Source organism: Phoca vitulina, unplaced genomic scaffold, assembly GCF_004348235.1.
Source record: "Phoca vitulina isolate PV1807 unplaced genomic scaffold, GSC_HSeal_1.0 scaffold32, whole genome shotgun sequence".
NCBI classification, from domain to species: domain Eukaryota; kingdom Metazoa; phylum Chordata; class Mammalia; order Carnivora; family Phocidae; genus Phoca; species Phoca vitulina.
The window spans coordinates 6023550-6045446 of NW_022589735.1; the positions used below are offsets into that span (position 1 = coordinate 6023550).

Consider the following 21897-nt stretch of genomic DNA (forward strand, 5'->3'; position numbering starts at 1 on the left):
GCTCGCTCTTCCCGGCGTCACTCTGGGAGGCGTCCGGCAAGTTCGAAAAGCATCACCCTTCTTCCGAAATATGGGGACTCTAAAGGAGACTCCTGACCCCGCTTCCTCACCTACAATAAGGGATTCCCGCTCTGCGCCCGGGGTTCTCCCCCAAGTGCCGAGGGAGCGGGTCTCCTAGGCCTTGGGGCGGGAACTGGAACGCAAGCCAAGGTGTAATCGCTTTGGCGCGCCGGACCAGTACGTCCAGGGCTTGAAACTGGGGGCTTCCTAGAGGTTGGAGGCTGTTCGAGGCTGCGCGCGAACCCCGCCTGGCAGGGTTAGGATTCCTCAAATTCCCGGTCTCTGCCCTGTTCTCCAACCTTAAGCCGACCTGGGACCTCCTTCCAGGCTGCCCAGATACAACGCAAACACAAGCATATTCCCCTCACACATTTATTGAGCGCCTGTTGCATGCGGGGCTCACGCATCACACATCTGCCATGTGGCATCTCCGAGGCTCCAACAGAGCCAAGAGGACAAGGAGGAAAGATCCCCCAAACCCCGTGAGGATCCTTCAGCCACCCACCCCCTCCCTCCCTCCCAACTCGGTTCTACGCCTAGAACCTGCGGCCCAGGGATGCGAGCCTTTGGGCAGCCACGTAGGCCGCGGGATTCCGACGAGGGGGTGCGTCGTCAGAAGCAACTCAGCACGGGAAGTCGCATTCCCATGGAGCCAATTGACTCGGAGCCTGACGACCGCGGACTCGCGCAAGATCCAGGCTGCAGGCTCTCTCTATTAGAGCCAGAGGAGCGCGGGAACGTGCGCCAGCTTCCATCACGTCTACAGGGCACCCGGGGTCGTGTCCACGCGGGCCTCCACAGCACGCTTGGCCTCGGCTCCACCACTGTATCTGGGAAAGACACAGGTCCTTTAGGATCGCGGTGCAGTGAACCGCAGCCCCCCAGCAGTTTTCTGAGTTGGATTCAGTGTAGACTTTCCCATCTCTCCGGAGAGCACAGGGAAAGAGGGTATTTGGGAAGGAGGGTGTCTTGGACGCCTCTCTCGCTCGGAGCCCCACGGGACGCCTGGCAGCGGCGCAAAGCCGGGCCGGAAGAGGGCCGCGCCGCGCTCCCGGTCCAGGCCCAGGCCCAGCCTGGTTGGCTGCGGATCAAAGAGCCAGAGCCGTCCTTCTCTGCGTTCAGATCCTATCTGCGCCGGCTCAGCGGGGCGGCTCGGCCTCCTACCGCACCGCTGCAGTGCCCACTTTTCCTCCCTTCCGGGGGCTGGGGGGTGGGGGTTACTAGCGCTCAGTTTGGTGATGGAGATGTGGAGAAGATCCTGCCCATTAGGTTCCCCCAGTCTCCTTTTCTGAGTGTGAGCTTGCTGCTGAGTCTCACTTTATCCCCACTGGACAGTGGTGGTGGTGGTGGGGAAATCCAGCAAATCTTAGCCCAGTAGAGAGGGGAAAGGGTACAGGAGGAGGGGCTCATGCCCTCCCCCACCTCAGCCCCTGAGGTTATAAGATCTGACTTGGGACGAACCTCCTCTGGGAAAGCTGAATGGGAAGATGGATCTGCCTAACTCAAAGGTTTTGGGGGTCCTCTTGCCTTTCAGGGTGACCCCAGCTTAGCAGGCACCTCCTCCAGGATAAAGGTCCCCAGACCCATGAGTGGACACAGGACAGTGGGGGTTGTTTTCTCTAGTCCATGGAGAAAGGAGAGAAGTCAGGGCAACAGTGAGGTGGTTTGTTTTTCTCAATAAGGCTGAATTTTTTCAGCTTAAAGTATTAGCTTTTAATCAGAGATTATGGATTTTCTGCTTTATTGGTGTAAAAACAGCCTTTCTTTACTAAAATAATAGTGGAAATTGATTTTTTAAAACGTCCTTATTTGGCAAGAGAAAAACTTGGCCATTCTATTCACTCTCCCACCCCCAAAACTCTTTGGACATTTTCTAGGGCTGTGAAATCCCAAAGTCTGGGAACCACTACCCTACAGGATCATGCCCTGCTGGGTGGAACCAGGGGAGGAGGCAGGTGAGCAGGGAGAACATGGGTGTGAGGAAGAGAGGTAAGGGAGGGAGAAACAAGCTGAGTACCAGACAGCTACAGCCATACTGAAATCAGCTTGAATGCCTGCTAGGGAGAATCTCCTATTACCTAACCCTGGACTCAGGCTGTGGAGAGGGGAGAGGCAGTGGTGGGGTTCCTGTTCTCCAGAAGGCATTGTCTGCTTGAGAAGCTGAGAAGTTATTAGAGCCAAGTTTGTTGGTTATTAGTCTATGCAGACCATCGGCAGAAGGAGCTCAGATATGGTGAAATCAATGTGGCTGAAGTGATCATGTGGGCTTCCTGGAGGAGGCAGACTTCATCTGGACCTGGGAGGCTCTGTAAGGTTTGGAGAGAGAGAGAAGAAAAAGAGCTCAGGCTTGTCCATCAAAGGCAGGTGTGGCCCTGCAGCAGCCTGTTGTCTGGTCAGCACTGATTCCATCATCATCATCCTCATTATCACCTGCCACATGACTTCATATTCCTGAGTGATTGCTATGTGCCAGGCGTCATGTCAAGAGCTCCACACACATTATCTCATTTAATCATCAAACCAATTCTGTGACATTGGGACTATTATCCCCATTCATGAACGAGGAAACAAAGCTCAGAGAGGTTGAATAAGTCACAGGATCTCACAGCTTAGAAGTGAGAGTATCAGAATTCCAAAAACTTGACAGTCTGACTCCTGGACTTGCACCCTAACTACCACCACACACTCTAGTGTTCCATCATGACCTCTAAAATTCCAGAAGGGGGTTCTTACCTGCTTTGTGGTCTCTGCAGAAAAATGCTGATGAATGAACTGTGACTAATAGAGTCCTTACTTTCCGAGGGGCTCATGTTGCTTGGAGGGACCACCAGGAGGATTGGGGACTCTCTCTTGTTGGCCTGTGTAGGGTGGTTCAAGCTCTTTGCTAGAGAGGAGGGCCCAGAGCATCTCCCTTGAGTCAGACCTGTCTATACCACCTCTGGGCCCACCCTGGACTGCCCGCTCTGGCCACCAACTCAGATCCCATACAGTCACAATGGCTCTGGGGTTCTTCCCCAGGGTGGTGAGTGGGATCTGAGTGGGATCTGCTGCGGCTGCCCCTCTGGAGGTGACCGGAAGTTTCAGGATGAAGGCCAGAGTCTTCTGCAGGAAGGCCCCAGAAGGACCCATGAAGTCCAGGTCAGAGCTGAAGATTTATTTATTTATTTTTTAAAGATTTATTTATTTGAGAGAGAGAGAGAGAGTGTGTGTAAGTGCATGTGGGCACACGCACATGCAAGTGGGGGGGGGAGGGGCAGAGGGAGAGAATCTTCAAGCAGACTCCCAGCCTAGTGTGGAGCCCGTTGGGAGCTCCACCTGGGGCTCAACCTCACGACCCACGAGATCACGACCTGAGCTAAAACCAAGACCTGGACCCTTAACCGACTGAGTCACCCAGGTGCCCCCAGAGCTGAAGAGTTAATGAGGCTTCATCTTCATGCATGTGAGCCACAGGTGGACATGTGGTGTCCTCGGAGGCTGGACAGAGGACGAATTCAGAGCTCACAAGGGTTGAGGGTCTGACCAAGAGAGCTCCAGCTTTAGATTTAGGCAGATCTATCTGAGTTTGCATCCCTGCCCTACCATTTACTAGCTGGGGGATTCCAGACAAATCATTGACCCTCTCCGAGCCTCAGCTTCCTCCTGGGTAAAATGGGTATCACCACCCAAGGCTGCCTAGCACTGCGGGAGTGATCTTGAGATGATTTCCATATCCTAGGAAAGAGCTTAGCTCAAGGCCTGGCACATTCCAAGAGCTCTAATAAATGGGTGCTCTTGAGCTAGATAGTTTGGGGAAGTTGTTAGGCTAATTGGCTCTTCACGTAAGGTCATGTAAGTCATCTAAGTATTCTCATGGCCTGGGCCCACCTCATCACAGCTAAGGCTGAAAATGTACTTTTCCTTTCCTTTTCTTTCAAGTTCCTTCACATGAAAGGCCCATGTGAACTCTCTGACCTTTTCTAACAGGGAGACCCTTGAAATGTGGCATTTCCAGAAAACAACTCAAAGGACCCCCAGAGGGGTTTGGTAAATTACAACGGGGAGAGGTTGGGAGCGGCATCTCTTCCTGCCCTTCAGCCCGCCTGGCATCCTGTCGGGACATGCCGAGCACAGCCTGGAGGCCTGGCTGCTGGCTCTGGGCAGGAACACTTCCCGTGTGAGCCTTCTCGCTCAGGGCAGAGCCTGGCCACACATCCTAGAGGCAGACTGTGGTTTGTTACTAGAAACACAGTGTGCTCTCTGGAAACTGTGTAGTTTCACTGTATGTTCATGTGTGTGTGTGTGTGTGTGTGTGTGTGTGTGCATGTAGGTGGCTGTGGCCTGCAGAATGGCAGACACACAATTGTTATGATGTGACTACTCTGGGTCAGGTACCAGTCAGCTGCCTTCAAAATGAAGCAAGGGATAGGGTGGACCTTGCTGGCTCAGTCGGTAGAGCGTGCAACTTTTGATCTTGGGGTCTTGAGTTCAGGTCCCATATTGGGTGTAGAGATTACTTAGATAAATAGGTATTTTAAAAAATAAAATAAAATGAAGCAAGAAAGGTTTGGGGTCATTTTTTCCTTCTTTATAATCTTCCGTGGGTTCTCTTCCCACCCCACTCCCCAGACTTCATGCAATAACCAAGAATTGCTCTTAAAATAAAAATTTAATGAGGGCACCTGGGTGGCTCAGTCGGTTAAGCATCTGCCTTCTGCTCAGGTGGTGATCGCTGGGTCCTGGGATTTAGTCCCACATCGGGCTCCCTGCTCCGAGGGGAGCTTGCTTCTCCCTCTGCCTCTGCCTCTCTCTCCCTCTGTTTCTCATGAATAAAGAAATAAAATCTTTTAAAAAAATAAATAAAAATTTAATGAAAAAAATGCAATGATAAAGCTAGATGTTAGCTATTCCTGCTGAAACCCCAAGGAAGTTTGGCCAAATTGGCTTGCGGGGTGGTAGTGGGGAGACTACAAAGAGCTGCTTCTCAGCTTCAGAGATCTTGTTAGGACAGTTTCCCACAGGCTGAGTTCCCACATCATGCCAGCCGCGGTTCCCAGTGAATGGGGCTGGGAGTCGCTCACCAGGAAGAGGAAATCACCCCGGGGTTTCCACAGGAAGGGGTCCGGACTCAGAGGCACCAATGTGTCGGCAGCGAAGGTAGGCTGCGAGTGGCCGTTGTCTGGCACGCACTGTGTGTCAGAGTGCACGGGTCTCCGAAGAGCGTGGGAGTGGGGGGCCTGTGCCGCGGTCCCTGCACTACCCCCTGACCCACTGCGTGAACTCAGGTAAGTCCTCTGCCTTCTCTGGGCTCAGGGCCCCTTACCTAGTTCCAGGGAGGTAGTGAGGAGCCCGCAAAATGAAACCAGAGGGGAGACAAGAAGCATCACAAATGCGACAGGAAGCGAGGGACACAGAGCCAGGGTCCCTGTGGGAGTGGCCTGCCGTCTCACAGAGGAATGTGCCCATATTAACTCATGTTTGGATTGTGAGAACAGCCCCGGACACGCTGATAGAGGAACGTCTTACCAGGAAAGTGCCGCCAGATGTCTAGTTGACACAGGGTTGTAACGGCTTTGCTGCTTATTCCTACTGCCTGTTATAGAGCTGGCAAAGCGCAGTGATCAGAAATTTTTAAAGATTATTTATTTATTTGTCAGAGAGAGAGAGAGGGCATGAGCAGGGAGAGCGGCAGGCAGAGGGGGAGAAGCAGGCTCCCCGCGGAGCAGGGAGCCCGATGCAGGACTTGATCCCAGGACCCTGGGATCATGACCTGAGCCGAAGGCAGCTGCTTAACCAACTGAGCCACCTGGGCGCCCCAATGCTCAGAAATGTTTAGACTGAATGGGTGGATGGATGGATCATTCACAGCCGTGATCACTTAAAATCTGGGGAGGAAGTACTCTGCCTAGTACCTGCTTTCAAGGAACTCTTGTAGGACACATCAGGACAGATAGAGTTTCCAGGTGCCAAGGGTTCAGGAACATGGCTGTTGTATATATGTCCTAGCACACAACCAGCAGTCAAGGAGGGCTTCCTGGAGGAAGAATGTCAGCCTAGGAGGCAAGTAGGATTAAAGAGAACAGGGCTGGGATGCCTACCTGGCTCAGTCGGTGGAGCATGTGACTCTTGATCTGGGGATTGTGAGTTCAAGCCCCACGATGAGTGTAGAGCCTACTTAAAAAAAAAAAAAGAAGAAGAAGACAGAGCTTTGATCAGGTGGAGCAGTAGACACATCTGGCTTATGGTGGACTTGGACCCCATAGGATCTCTGGGGCTTAGGTGAGCCAGGATCCTGGGGGAAAGTTTGGCCATCTATTGGGCATTGCCCAGAATGGCATATCTTCATGTCCCAGGTCCTACAGTTTCCCTACCCCCATCACCGGGGACAATTCCTCTCCTCCCCAGACACTGGCTCCCCCTGATTATCCCCTCTCCAGAACAGACTCCTGGGTGCATAAGCCACCATCTTCCACTTGGAGAGTGCCCCCTTTTATTCTGAGCACCTGGCATGTTGCAAGAAGGACCAACGGGACGTGGTAGGCACGGAGGCCTTGAGAAGAGCCTGCACCAGACCCTGTAGTCCTGGTCCCAATGTGCACAGCCAATAAAGGCTCTGAGAAGGCCTGCACCAGAGATGTCCTGTCTAGCCTTCTTCAGTCAAGTGTCTCCCAAACTTATTTGACCATAAAACTATTTTTCCATGTGTAATTTTCCAAAGAACAGAATTCCTCTGGAAGTCTTTTGGGGAATGCTGGTATCCCTGCTTTCAGAAGGCAGAGAGGGGCACTTCTTATCCAAAACTTACTCCAGTCTGTGTCCCTGATAGAGAGGAAATTAGCAGTAGCTGAACCCCAAACTGGTCATCACAGCTCTAACCAGGCTTCACTCCTACCCTACTGGGTTGTCACCTTCTTGGGATCATGGACCCTTCATCTGTGCCCTTGCTGAGTGCTAACATGGACCAAGCATACAGTGGTGCTTAATAAATACCTGCTGCCCATGAGGTGAAGCTCTTGTGTATAGGTCCAACCCAACTTGGTTCTTCAAGCTCCCAGCAGGGGAGGGGGGGTCACGGTATTCCCATCGGTTTGTTAGTTGGGAATTCTTATATTCTTATGGGGCCTAGACTTATTTCTGGTCTCTCCCTCATATGGGACGCTTTCCCACCTGCTCCTGTCCACAGGGATCTCTCTCCCTTCCAGATCCCCATGGCCTGTAGAATTGGAGCCATTCAGCTTCTCCTGGGCTGTTCGGTGTGTTTCCTGTGAGTGAGTCTCTTGCGTCTCCACGGCTATCTGCTTTGTCATCTGGCAGTCAGGAGCTGGGCTTGAAACTAATAGCCTGTGTGGAAACCGGGGCTCCTCCAGCTCCTCATTGTGGGTGGGAATGTGAGCTGGTCACTGCTCTCTTGGAGCCTCATTTGCTCGCCTGTTCGGTGGGGGACAATAATGGCACTTGTCTCAAAGAGCTGGGAAGAGGGGATGTGCTCTTGCTTGTAAAGTACTTAGCACAGCATAGTCTGGTGAAGAGTAGGTACTGGCTGAGTGGTGTCCAGTGTCACTTACTATTATTGGTCCCAGCCAGCAGCACTGTGCTCAGGACCGGGCCCTTAGAAGAGCCCGTCCCTGCAACCCTACAGTCCTGCTAATCATGGGTGGAACGCGGGGACCAGGGTAGGGAAGGCACTAGGAGCCCTGCCTTCTGAGGCCAGCCTGAGGCTGCCAAGCATTCAGCCTGAGTGAAGGCTCCTCCTGCCAAAAGATGGCCATCTCCAGATGTCTACAGGCTGGAGGGAGCCGGCTGGCCTGTGCGGCCTGAGGGCAGAGACAGGACTAATGGGAGGAAATTACATGGAGAGATTTCATCTCAGCTTGAGGAAACACGTCTACCAGTCAGAGCTGGCCAACCATGGCCTGCCCAGGCTGCCAACAGAGGCAGTGAGCTCCCCGTCACCGGAGGTGTGCGAGCAGAGGAGTTCCCAAGGGAGGGAAGCTGCTGAGGAGGGTTTCCACCCTTGAGGCCCCCCTCCGAGGCCGTGGGCAGTCCCTTATGCTTCCATGCAGCTCTGCTCCTCACTTGGCTTGGTGGAGTCCACTGCAGGCATCTGAGCTCTGGCAGCCTCTGAGGTGAGCATGAGAGCAGAGCTTGGACATCTCTGGCTCCAAATTGGGGCTGGAGGCTGGAGGGGCGTGCTGCTGTAAGAAGCTGATTTCAAGGGAGATGAATGACCGCATTACCTTTTTGGGGAAGCAGCTTAATGCAGTGGCTGGTAGCATGGAGCCTGAGCCCAGTCTGTGCCCAGGCACCCCTACCCCAGGTCTGCTGGGGCTGGGGACAACAGAGATAGGCGATGGGAGGGGGCTTGTTTTTAAATCAGCTTCCCCTCCCTTGCTTCAACTTCTAAAACCACAGGCTGGAAGGAGAAAGATGGGAAGGAGCAGGAGAGGAGAGAACCTGGGTTTCAATTTTGGCTCAGCCCCTAGCTAGCTCCGTGACTTTGGGCAAGCCACTTAACCTCTCTGTGCTTCAGTCTTCTAATCTGTGAGATGGAATGATAATCATACCTATCTCGCTAGTTCTTGGAAGAATTAAGTGGGTTATTATTGGTAGAGTCCTTGAAATAGTTTGTGGTCCCTATTAAGTACCATAAAAATATTTGTTAAATAGATAAAAATTAATTGAGCAACTCCTATAAGCCTAGCCTAGTAAACATACAAGGGGTTTTACAATAATCATCTTGTTTAGTCTTTACAAAACCCTAATGAAGTTGCAAATCCTATTATTAGGGAAACTAAACCCGAGAAGGTCAAGTTCCTTGCCCAAGGTCACACAGCTAGTGAGAGGCAGAGCTAAGATTTAAAGTCAGGATGTTCTGCCTCCTGGACCTGGGCTCTCAACCACTCAGCTCCGTCACACCAGGAGTTTGCAGCCACTCTAAGGGAGGTAAAGTGCCCACAGGAGCAGGGCAGCAGATCAGCAGGCAGGAAGGGGTCAGAGAAGCGCCCTCCCTGTCCCTTCTCAGGCCGGAAGTTCCCTCTTAGTGGCTGCTGCCCCGGGGGGAGATTTTTTTGGACTAATTTGTGGCAACATTGCTGGGTGACTCCGATTACAAATTGCAGCCTTGCTTCCTCCAGCTGAGTAATCTCCATCGTGGGGTCCTGGAAACACCTAGAACTCCGGGCTACTGGTGTTGGCTTTGGCGGTGACACTGCTGAGGGAGATGGGCCACCTCATGCAGCCTCTAGGAACAGGGACAGGAGCTGGGAGACCTGGGTTCCCCATACAGTCTCTCTGGGTGTGGGTGAGGCTGTGGGTCTGGGGTGTGCTGCTCACTTCCATTCTCTCTGCTGTCTCAGCAGGACCCCTCTGTCTTACTCAAGACCATGTCCCCTGGGCTGAGCCAGGGCCTGGCTGAGAGTAAATGTCTAATAAATATGTGTTAGACCCAAGAATATCTCCAGACACCTGCACTGCACTTTACTGTTTACAAAACCCCAATCCTATCTATTATCTCATCTGATCCTCACAACAGCCTGAGAGGTAGGTCTTTTAACCCTATTTTACAGAGGAGGAAACTGTGGCTCCCAGAGAGGAAATGACTCGCCCAAGGTCACAGAACTCAAACCCCGGTCTCAGTCTCAGGGCTCTAAATTCAGTCTAGCCCTTCCTTGTGTGGGGACTGTGAGGAACAGAAGGGACCTCTAGTTGGTCTTGGCTTCTTCGAAGGCTCCTCAGAAATGGGAGATCGGGTTATTGGCTCCCAGGGGACAGCCTCCAGGGCTTCTGATGGGGGGAAGGGGTGCTCAGGAAGCTAAGGATCATTGATTCATGTACCAAGTCCTTCCCCCGCCTCTCCGGGGTGCCAGGACAAGTGGGTCCATGGCCTCAGGCTTTCTGTCAGAGAGGTGGGTCCAAGTCACTGTCCAAAGGTGTAGCATCAGAGCTTTGCCTCATTGAGGGGGAACAGCGCTCTGTTTCTTGGAGACAGAGCCCCCAGGAAAACTTTTGGGATCCCTCTTGGGGCTGTGCTAGGACCTGGGGGTGCAGAGCCAGCTCTGCGGAACCAGCCTCCCTTTTGCCGAGGTGAAAGTGTGTCCCTTCAGCTTTGGGTCACTGGTGGGCCTCTGCTGACTGCTGTGGTTTTCCTTGTCAGCTTTGCTGGTTTTACTTTTTGTTCAACACTCTATTATTACTGACATCTTAAAGGGTTTCCCCTCTGGTCAAGCTTGGTCTTCGTGTTTATAATTTGAGAACTTCTCTCTTCTCCCTCTTTTCTTTTCTTTCTCTTCTCAGCCCATGGTTTTGGAAGATGCTGAAGCAGGAGGTAGGTGGGGGGCTGGTTTAAAAGCAACCTCTCCCTCCATCCCGCATCTCCCTGCCCCGATCCCAGCAGGCCTAAGGGCACCCCCCACACACACTCGGGTAGACCCTGCTCTTTGAGCTGGGAATTCTTTTTCCTTTTCTGATTGGGGGCCTTCGTGCCGCTAGCCCCCTTTGTGCCCTGACCCATCCATTCTCTTTCTCTCCAATATTCTCCCCTCTCAGGGCTGCCCTCCCTGCTTGGGGAAGTTTCTGGCACAGCTGAGCCCCTTGGCCATAAGCAAGTCACCTTGCTTCTTAGAGTCTATAGTGCCCTGAGAAAGTGGGCACATGGCCGAGCCTGACAAACTGGGGGATAGGAAAAGACTTTCGTGAGGCCCTTCTCATCCTGATTCAGAATGGGACTAGGCCCGTGGTCAAAAACTCCCTTTCTGGAATTCACGGTTCCTCTGGTTTGGGTGGGGGTTTCTTCAGTAGCGGCACGTCGGGCCACAGCAGCTGGCCTGATGCAGTAGAATTCCAGCTATAGTTCAGGGGCTGGGACAGACTTTCCATCCTGACTGGTGGGGCCAGAGCTTGACAGTTGGTTTCTGGGAGCCCAGGACTGCAGACCTGAGAACCACCAGTCCATGTCTGCCTTGGAGCCAGAGAAATGTTCCCTGTTTTTTCTGCTAAGCCCTGTCCCCAGGATCCCAAACTGGGGAGGAACAGAAGTCTCAAAGCTTTTTTGTCCCAGCTCCTACACAGTACTCAGGGTGGACCCGGCTGGTCCCTGAACTTCTCCAGCTTGTGTGGCTGAACTTGAACATTTGCGTTCAAAGATGAGATTCAGGTCCACAGGGGAAAAGCACTTACAACCCCTCTGGTTGCTGGGACTTGTACACGAGACCAACCCGCAGTGCGCCTGCACCCCAGCATGGAAAATGCTGTCTTGGCCTTTCCTTTGCACCCACAGAAAGTCCCCAAGGTCCCCTGGGCACCAGGTCTCAGTGCCAGTCAGGGAGCTGCGCTCGGATGCCGGCACAGGCAGGCTAGGCGTCTGGTTCGCTGCTGGTGCCAGAGCTCCCAGAGAACGGGCAAGCATCCGGGGGCAGTTAGAGATCGCCCTGTATGCAGAAAGGCCTGGTGTAATGAAGCACCCCAGACGGCAGAGTTGAGGCTATGCAGGCCCCCAGGGGACAGGAGAGCAGCGCAGACCACAGGGGTCAGGAGGGTCCCCCGAGGAGGGGCCAGAGCTGCAAGGTGAAGAGCCTGTGAAATGGGAGACAGGGAGGTGGGGGCCTTGTGGAGAAAGGTGGGGGGTGAACTTCCTCTGTCCTACCTTCCCTAGGCCAGCCCTGAGCACTGAGGAAAGCCAGCCTGCTAGAGCTCAGAGAGATGTGGGAGATGGCCAGTACCCCCAAATATGCACACAGGGGAAACCAAGGCCCAGAGGGGCAGGGACCTGCCTGGGTCTCACATGTCCCTGGGACTCCCCCTTCCTCTACTTCATAGCTCAAAAATTTAGGAGCCATTTGCCCTAAGCACAGGGAATCTTGAAACATGCAGCAAAACAAAACAAAAGTCCGAAGAAGACAGTTCATGTGTTGAGCATGAGTTGCTTTTGTAATAAAAAACAAACCATTTAATGTTATTTAAAAATGCTGGTGGAGGGGCACCTGGGTGGTTCAGTTGGTTAAGCGACTGCCTTCGGCTCAGGTCATGATCCTGGAGTCCCGGGATCGAGTCCCACATCGGGCTCCCTGCTCGGCGGGGAGTCTGCTTCTTCCTCTGACCCTCCCCCTCTCATGCTCTCTCTCTCTCTCATTCTCTCTCAAATAAATAAATAAATAAAATCTTAAAAAAAAAATGCTGGTGGAAATACAAACGTCAGGGTCGGATGGGGGCTTGGGACTTGCTTGTGGCAAGCAGTTCACTAGCTCAGGGTGACCAGGTGGCTCCTTCCACAGCCTCTTGTGCCCTGGGTCCTGGGGAGGCTGTGATTCCGCTGGACAGCACCCCCTGGTGGCTGGCTCTGGAAGACTCTGTGTCTGAACTGCAGGGTTGGGAAGTAAGGAGGGTGACCCTTGGACACGGAGCCCCTGCCTGCCCCACAGCTGACAGCACTGCGTACCAGGGGATGGACTGGAGTCACTGGCAGAATTCATCTCCCTCCTGAAGGAGCTGTGACAGGTTCTCACCTGGACTCTGGAGTAGGCCTGGTGGCCTGATGTTCTGATTCAACCGAGCCCCAGAAGGGGGTCTTTTAGAACAGAGTCGCTCACACGGGGCATAAGGGGGGGGGGACACTTCATGACTGTGCCCTGCCTTCAGTGTTGGTGACAGAGCCGTGACACACAGCTGATGAGGCCCCACAGTGAGGGGCAGATTGAGGTGTCCCTACTGGGAGTGACGGGGTGTGGGGGGAGGGGTGGTCAGGAGGGCTGGCTCTTCCCTGGCTCACCTGCTCAGGCTGGCAGGATCGTGACAAGGATAACGGCAGTGACAGCTTTAGCTCACGTTTGCTAAGTGCTCCATGTGACCAGCACCGGGGAGGCCTCACAAGGGCTCTGTGAGGCCGGTGGTCCTTTTCTGGTGTTGTTAACAAAAAATCTCCAGGTAGAGAGAATAGACCCACATATATGCCCTCATTCCAACTGCACCATTATCAAGACGTTGTCACACTTGTTTTCGCTCATTTCATCTTTCTTTCTTTCTTTTTCTTTCTTTCTGTTTCTTTTAAATTAAATATATTAAAGCAAATCCCAGACATCATGTCATTTCACCCTCGTGTGCTTTAGCACGTATGTTTGAAAAATAGAGATACTTTCTTACATAACCGCAAAGCCATTACCACATCCAAAAAAAGTGAATGATAATTCCTTGGTGCTATCTAATACTTGGCCCATGACATGGATGCTCTTATTGCCCCCATTTGACAGAGGAGGACACAGAGACTCTGGGGGGACAAGTAACTTGGTCCCAGGTCACACAGCTTCATAGTGACGGGGATAGGATTTGAGCCCAGGGAGTCTGACTTGGGAGCCCACCACTAAATCTTAGTTTCCCTCTCTGTAAAGTGAGGGACAACGAGGACTTCTTTGTTACTTCACGGGATAATGGGTGAGTGGACCATGTCATTTTTGCTTCTAACAATAACAATGAAAATAATAATGAAAGAAAGCAATCAGAAGAATCATTAGAATGTTGGCCTAATTGTAAGGGAATATGACAATTAAAGGAAATTAAGGTTTGCTGAGTCCCCACTCCTCTGTCAGCTCTCCCTCATCTCATTGAATCTTTACCCCAATCCTGTTTCTTTTTTTTTTCCAATCCTGTTTCTTAATTACCAGCTTCATTTTACAGGTGAGGGACCCAGGGACTCAGAGGGGGGAAGTGCCACCCCAAGGTCAGGCCACTGGCAGCGCCAGGCTGGTCTACTGGGGGTGGCAGAAAAGCCTGAGGTATGTCAGAAGCTGAAGGTGGCCTTTGCTAAAGGCTTTGGAGCGTCCGGTCTCCGTGGGGAATGTGCCAGTTGAGATTACTTCTCACAAGCAACAGAAATCCCCTTTGGTGGTCTTAGGCAGGATAGCAGTTTACTGCAACGATATGGGACGGCTCACAGAATGGATTGTGAGGAGGAAGGCAGGCTGGGAAAAAGATGAGCCTGGAGCAGCCCTGGGACTTGGAAGCCACAGCTGCTCAGAGGGTCCATCTGGGCTCCCCATTGGGATGAATCCGCTTCTGACTACTTCCCTGCTTTGACGTGCTTTCCAAGACCCAGAACCCTGGGGCAGACTCCAAGGCACCCAGCATGGGTGGCATGGCCCCTGCCCACCATGGCTGGGAGAGTGTGGCATTTTTCTGGAAGATGTGAATGCTGGGCCATGCCAGCGTTTTTTAAAGGAGTGAAATGGGGAGGGAGCTCGAGGGGATTCCCCAGAGAAGACTCAGCCGGCTCTGGTTTTCACACGTAATTTTGCTTCTGATCCTGGGAGTGTGAGTCACACGTGAAAGTCTCTTGTTTGGTGAGGCCTGTGTCTGCGCTGCCACCACCCTCAGTTAGCTGCCACCTCAAGGCAGGAGGCCCAGGTACGGGCAGGACTCCCCGTCTGCCACCGGCTGCTGCAGCTATGGGAGCAAGGCATTAGGGACTCTAACTTTTGGGCCCGGTGCGCAGGGGGATTTTCCATCCTATGCATTACGTGAAAATAGAATGCAAATGATACGTAAATGAGCCGGTGCCCTAGAAGCCCTTCCGCTGGGTAGAGATGTGAAGGGGCTGGGGCTCGGGCTGGTCTGTGCCTTCCAGAAAATGCTCGATCCTCTCGCCCCCAGGGAGAGCCACAGCCTCGGGCAGATCCACCGCCGCCTACTCCTCCTGCAGGAAACCTGCCTAGCTATCGCCAGGGTCTGTAGCCCTGGGCACTTAGTACTCCCCAGGGGCCTCAAATCCGTAGGAGAAGCCGTGGCACGTAAAGTCTCAATTAACAAATAAAAAGGGTCCTGCTGCTTCTGTTTTCTCTGCCTGTGGCCCATGCACAGGGCTGGGCACACAGGGCCTACTGGATTGACCCGGGGCCAGCCAAGAGGCCAGGCTGTACCAGCAGGGCCTGGGAGAGGAGGGATGGCCCTCTTCCCACTCAGCCTCAACCCCTGGGTCTGGCCCACAGCTTCTGGTGAGACAAGGAAGCTGGCTGGAAAGGCTGACTCCAGGGCGGGGGCGTGGGGGCTGCTTAGCAGTTGGCAGAGACCCAGCAGACTCCCCGGATACAATGTCCTCCTCCCTCAAGGCTGTGCCGGGCTGATCAGATGGGAAAGTAAGCCAATGGGGGAAGTGGAGAAGCAGGTGGTGAGAGGGACCCCAAGGGCCCCAGCCTCTTCACCGTATATCTGAAGGGAGACTCCAGGGCCCTGAGAATCAGGAAAGTTTTAACTTCTGGGAAGTCAAAAGGCAGGTCCCCTCGAAGGTTAATTCTGTGGCAACCAGAGGGCAGGCCAGGAGAGTCCGTCCCCCAAGCCAGGTCCAGCCAGATGCCTTTTTCTAGTGGCCCAAATTACAGTCCTCCCAAAAGCCCTCCTTCTCGGAGTCTGGGCTCAGCCTGAAGGACACCAGGCTCTGACTGGTAAATTTCAATGAATTCTGTCTTTCCTGCCTGTCTCTCTATGTCCCTTCCCCCTCTCCCTTCCCTCCCACCATCTTCTTTTCATGAGGCTCTGTTTATCCTCCGTCTTCGGGTCTCCCCCTTCCCTCCCCGCCCCCCAACCTCGGGCAGCCCTAGCAGCGCCTGACCTCCTTGTTCATCACACTGCAGGATCTGAGCCTAGAGCACAGCGTGCTTGCTCACTGCCCCTGAATAGGCTTAGGCACCACCATCACACGCCTTAAGACACAACTTTAAATCCAGAGCAGGCTGGCTGGGTTATTTTCCTGTCTGTTATAGATTAAAATTTGGCACCTTTGGACTTGGCCCCCTCCCCAGTGCCTCTATCTGAGCCTTCGGGGTGAGGGTAGGCCCTGGGCTGGCCCTGGTTACCACGACCTTAACCCGCTCCTTGTGCAGGCTGCAGACAGCGCCCACGACACTGTCAGGCCAAGCTCACGCAAGAAAGCTTCGGGAGCCTGGAGCCAAGGATCCTCCCGTGACGAAGATGGGGCTGGTGGTCAGGGCCATGCAGGGTATCACCATCTGTCTGGACACAGAGGGCTGCAGGGTGAGAGGGGGTTGGTGCATGAGAAAGGAATCCCTGGTGTTGGCCAGACCTGTCCTGGTAGGGTCCCCATGGGAAAGCCCCCAGCAACCTGGGCCACAGTTGCAGGAAAAATGAGACAGTTGCCTCCTATGGGACCAAGCCCCCCGCAGCCACTAGACTGACCTCTCCAGGGTGAACCCAGGGGGCTGCGGGCTCTAGGAACAGGTGGCTTCCCTATGCGGTGCCTGGCCACGACTGCAAACATGCCCTCACCATTTCATCATCCAAAGATTTTTTTAAAAAAGAGTTTTGTGTTGTGGCTGTTCTGGGTGAAGTCTTGACGATCTGATTTTAAAAGCCTTTCCCCTGCTGCACACTCTGTGAGTTACCATAGAGATACTTTAGAGGCAGAGCAGACTTAATGAGCTCGGTTGGGCCTTTTGTGTTCCTGAATGTTTTCCATTTCTGAGCCCTTAACATATAATTAGAGAGATTATTTAGCATAGACGTTTTCTTTTATTGTAAATTAATTTCAAAACCAAGTTCTGAGGTTAAATAATGATTGTATTTGTTAATCAATCCAACCTGGATTTCTTTCCCAAAGAAAACAGGATGCCATTGTCAAAATGTTGGGAACAGGATGTTTGAGAATTTGGGGGTTTCATTTATGGCAGTGATGTTAAGGCTCCTGGCAGTCAGTACTCATCTGCGCTGATGTCTTTTTATTAGACAGGAATGTGTTCTGGGAGGAGGTGAAACTGGAGATGCTTTTGGGATGGGGTCCTGGGGGTCCCGTGATCCTCCAGCGACGGCCTGGGCCCCAGGAGAGTCACAGCTTCCAGAGAGGGGCCTGCCAGCGCCTTGGCCAGGCCGCAGGTTGGGGAGCCCACAAAGGTCTAACCGAACGTGGTAGGTGGATGAGAAGGGCTTGCCTCAGGGAGGCGGTGGGACAGGCTCCAGCAGCTTGAGGACCTCATGCCTCTCCAGCCCTGTTTCCCTGTCAGAGTAGGTGCCCCTGTTTTTCTCAGGGTTTCTCAGTCTTGCTACTACTGACATTTTTTGGCCAGACAACTCTTTGTTGTGGGGACTGTCCTGTGCGTTGTAAGATGGTTAGCAACATGCCTGATGGTGGCCTCACTAGATTCCGGTAACAGACGCGCACCCCTCCCTCACTGTTGTGACACCAAAATTACCTCCGCATGTTATCAGAGGTCCCTTTCTGGACACATTTAGCCCCAGTTGCGAACCACCGAGTTAAAAAGTAATACATATTTATTGTAGAAAATAAGATAGAAATAACCTGGAATTCCAGGATCCAGAGTGAACCCCTGTTAAGCTTTTGGTGTACTTCTTTGCAGACCTTCTCACGCATGCGTGTATGCGTTTTTGCTTTTTCATGAAACCCAGGCCACACAGCGTGCAGCTGTGGAACTTGCCAGGGCACGGGCTGCCAGGGATCGTCGCCCTCGTTGCTTCATCTACCGTGCCGTGCCTTCTTCTCAAGCTCTGTCGGAAGCTCCCCTCTTCAGTCACGGCGGGCTGGAGAGCCTGGAAGTGTGGTGTGACGCTCAGCAGATTCTCATGGTCAGCTTTAGGGGTCCAGGGACCAATGTGGTCATTCGCCCAGGGACCAATGTGATCATTCGCCCAGGGCTGACCTGCGGGGACTGACACACGCTCACGCTAGCGCACCGCTTACAATCAAGTCACCCCAGCCCCGTTTCCGCCTGGCCCAGAGCCCGGGCTCTGCCCCACGGGGCCTTGTGTTTTAGTGGTCAGGCCTGGCAGAGAGCCCACCTCGCAAGGAGGGGGATGCAGGGTGGGCCAAGGCAATCGGGAGCTCTCAAGTGCCAGGCAGCAGCGGGAGGAGGGTTCTGCCCAGGTGACGGATTGTGGCCCCTCTGAGGGTCTGACAGAAGCAAGACACTTTCTCAGGGGAAATACCCACATCTGCCAAGTTCTGCATGCAATTCTGTAGACCCCAGTTAGGAACTTCTGAGGGCAGGGATTTTCCTGGGGACTTGTGGTGACCTAGAATCTTAATCTCTCTCTTCCAGGAATATTTGTCAAGGCCCTGGGAAGGCTCTGACCTCGCACAGGGCAGGGCCTCCCTCCCAGAACAGGCAGCATCAGTCACAGGCAGTGGACGGATGGATGGGTAGAGGATGGGTGCACGGATGCCTGGGCCTTGAGAACGGGGACCAAGAGCTGAGCTTCTCCCGGGAGCACAGTGATCAAAGCCAGCACTGGCTGAGCCTGTATTATGGGCTGGGCCACTCACCTAATGTGCTCTCTGCATCACTCGATCTGACGGAGAGAAAGGTATCATTATCTGAGTGAGTTGCCACTTGACTGAACTGGAAACAGGCTGAGACTTGCCCAAGAACATACAGCTTTGTGAATGGAAAGCCGGAATGTCCACGCTCCCAACCCCGAAGCTATGCTGACTCTAAGGAGGGCGGGAGGGAGTTGCCTGGGCTGAGAAGGACAGGTGCACACTCTGCCAGGACCTACTGGGACCTTTGGCCCCGGGCCTATCTTCCCAGCCAGGACCAAGAATGCTTCTGGCATAGAGGGAGAATGGAGGAAGCTGGTTGCCTAGGGCTGGAGGGATGCGGAGGAGGGTCAGTGTTTTGTGGGCACCGAGTTTCAATGTTGCAAGATGAAAAAGTCCTACTAGAGATCTGTCGCGCAATAAAATAATGTGAATATACGAACACTACTGACCTGCACACTTAAAATGCTTAATGTGCTCAATTTTATGTTATGTGTTTTTTGTACCACAATAAAAAACAAGTGTGGAAAAAAAGGTTACTTGTGGAACTCTGAATGCTTCTGGCTTCTGACCTGGCCTCTTCTCCCTGAAGTTGGGCAACGGCCTGCATGCTCCTCCACCTGACCCCCCCCAGCCAGCACCCTGCGGCGTGTCTAGGCACTGCGGGAAGGCGCTGAGCTCCCGGGGCTATCTCCAAGTCACCGGCAAGGGTCTTCTGGAGCCAGAGAGAAACAGGCAATCTGGGGGAGCTCGGACCAGCCTGGGGGCAGGAAAATGGGAAATGTGTGCCTCAGGGAGGTTTTCTTATATTTTATTTAATTTCTCTTCTGAAAAGACTACATAGGTAGTAGGACAAACTTCAAAGGGTACAGGAAAAAAGGTACAAAAAATTATGCAGTGAAAATTGTTTCCTTTCTACCCCTCTCTCCACCCCACCCCTTCCCTGGGGCAGCCGCTCTGCTCTTACTACTTTCCTGTGTATCTTTTCAGAGACAGTTCGTGCATCTGCAAGCATATACATTTGCATTGTGTGCAATCTTCTTTTTTCTGCCACGAATAGCATATTAAGCATACTGTCCTGTACTTTGGTTTTTTCGCTTAACAACACATCTCGGAGATCATGTCCTATCAGTATATAGAGACGCCTGTCCATCTGCTTTAGAAGTGTGAGAGCATCCATTGTGTCCGGGAACCTTCCGTTGATGAATCTGGCCTCTCTGGGTGATCATATAGGTTGTTTCTGATAGGTGTGGTGATAATGCTGTCAAGGATCATCTCATCCATTCACCATTTCACGCACGGTCAAGTACATCTGTAGGCTAATTCCCCACTGTGGAAATGCCGGGTCACAGAAGTTGTGCTTCTAGCTGTGATGGCAATGGTCAGGTTGTCCTCCACAGGGGCGGTTCCCATTCGGGACGATTCCTGGCTCATCGCTGCCTCATCCACACTTAGTTGTTATTGTTGTTGTTTTTAAAGATTCTATTTATTTATTTGAGAGAAAGAAAGAGAGAGGGAGAGAGAACTCGAGTAGGGGGAGGGGCAGAGAGAGAGGGAGAAGCAGGCTCCCCTGCTGAGCAGGGACCCCAATGCAGGACTCTATCCCAGGACCCCGGAGTCATGACCTGAGCCGAAGGCAGACGCTTAGCTGACTGAGCCACCCAAGTGCCCCTCAACACTTAGTTTTATAACATGTCTTAGTCTTTTCGGTTCCGATAGGAGACAGATGGCATTGTGTTGTTTTTACATTTCTCTCATTGTACTGAAGGTAAGAATCTTCTCGTGTGTTTAAGAGCTGATTTTTCAATTCCTTATCTGTGCCGCCTCTGTGTCCTCTGCCCATTTTGCCGGGGGTCGGTAGACTTCTCACGAGTCTGTAAGAGTGCTTATCGAACTACAGGAATATGCCGATGATTGGAATGGATTTTTAGAGAAAGGGCCACAGAGCGCTGAGGTTCCAGGCCTGCGCCCCGCCCCGATCCTCTGCTATGGGCTCATTGAGGAACTGGGTGAGGCCCTGAGCCGGGTTCACCTGGAGGGGAGTGCCTGGGATCGCTTTTCCTGGGGCAGGGCAGAAGCTTTAGGGGAGCCTTGATATCTGAGGACAGGCAGAAAGGGCCTGGGTAGACTGAGTAGATCTGACCGCTGCTCTGGGCATTGTGTGTGGCCCAAGTCTGCAGAGAGCTGACGAGTAGGGGCAGCTTGTCCAATCCTTGGGTCCAGAGTATTCCTCAGCAGAAGCCCAGTGGTGCCTGGGCCCATTCCCAGCTGTGCGGAGGAAGTAGCGGACGGGGTCTTTGGCACAGCCTTGCTAGAGGCCACCCCCAAACCAGCTCACCAGCCACCTGGCCTGCCAGTCTCAGAGCAGGACTGGCCTGGGCAGCAAGGAGTCTGGGATTCCATACGGAAGCCAGACCCCTTTTCTGTGTTTCCCAAATAGCCAGCACGGAGGGAGGCCTGTGGCATCTGCTCGGAGGAAGGCAGAGGCATGGAAACAGAGGATCCTTGGTTGCTGGGATGAAGGAGAGACAAACGGCCCAAAACCACCACCACCCTACCTCCCCGCCTTCTTGCTCAGCCCCCAGACTAGGGATTTCATAATGCTGAGAACCCTGGCAGAAGCAGCTTCCAGAACCTGCCTCAAATCCTGAAGCTAGGGTTGCTCAGTTGAGCCATAGACCTGAGGCCTGGGCTCAGGGCTCCAGGCAGAGGCAACATTTTAGGCGCCTTGTCACCTGGCTGGAGAGTGAGGGCAGCTTGGTACTGGTACTCTTCTGGGGAGCACGGGCATGGAGGGGGACAGGGAGTGCAGTGGCTCCTTCCCCAGTCAGCCACTGAGGCCTGGGAGGGCCTGGGAAGGAACCAGAGTGTGGGAGTCAGGCCCTGGAGACAGGAAGCATGCTCCTGGCTGAAGTCCTGGGGAAAAGCCTCTGTTCCACCTGCGGAGAGTCTGACTCCATAGCTGGTGCCCTGTGGCTGTGTATGGCTCAGGAAGGCTGGTGGTCAGACTCCCTGACCGGGCCAGAAGGCCGGAATTACTCTGCGTCTTTCTTAGAATTCCCGTGTAGCTCTGGGCTTGTCTCTTGGGCTCTCTGCGACTCTCATCGGCACTGTCAGAAAGAACTTTCTGCAGTGATGGAAATGTTCTCTGGTGTTCTCTTACCAGCCACGTGTGCCTTCTGAGCACTTAAAATGGGGCTGGCGTGACTGAGGAGGTGCATTTTCAATTACGTTTAATTTTAATCAATTTCAGTGTGAACAGCTGCGTGTGGTAAGTGGGCCCTGGGAGAGCGGGGAGGGGATGGCAACATCGGGTATAGAAGCACGTCCCCCAATGATTTCAATAAACCCCAGTCCTGTGATAAAGTCCATGAGAAAAAGGTCAGAAGCAGTCCACGGAAACAGCTTACTCCGTCCTTAGATTTTTGAGATGCATATTCGCATGTTAAATAAAAGCTCTGAGATGTTCTGCTCAGAAGAAACCCACTTGGTTTTATTTAAGCTCAAATTTTCCAATTGTATTTGACTACAGTACAGTTTTTTTGTGTTTTTTTGGACTACGGTACATTTTTACGTGGCACATCTATCGC

The 21897-nt window shown here is 53.0% G+C and overlaps 1 long non-coding RNA gene across 1 annotated transcript; it reads right to left on the minus strand.

The window, feature by feature from the left end:
• Positions 1-589: 589 nt before the first annotated feature.
• LOC116645249 lies at positions 590-2895 on the minus strand. Its single transcript, XR_004301930.1, has 3 exons — positions 2794-2895; positions 2139-2366; positions 590-890 (listed from the first exon to the last, which is right to left on the minus strand). It is a non-coding gene; the product is annotated as an uncharacterized LOC116645249 (long non-coding RNA).
• Positions 2896-21897: the final 19002 nt, after the last annotated feature.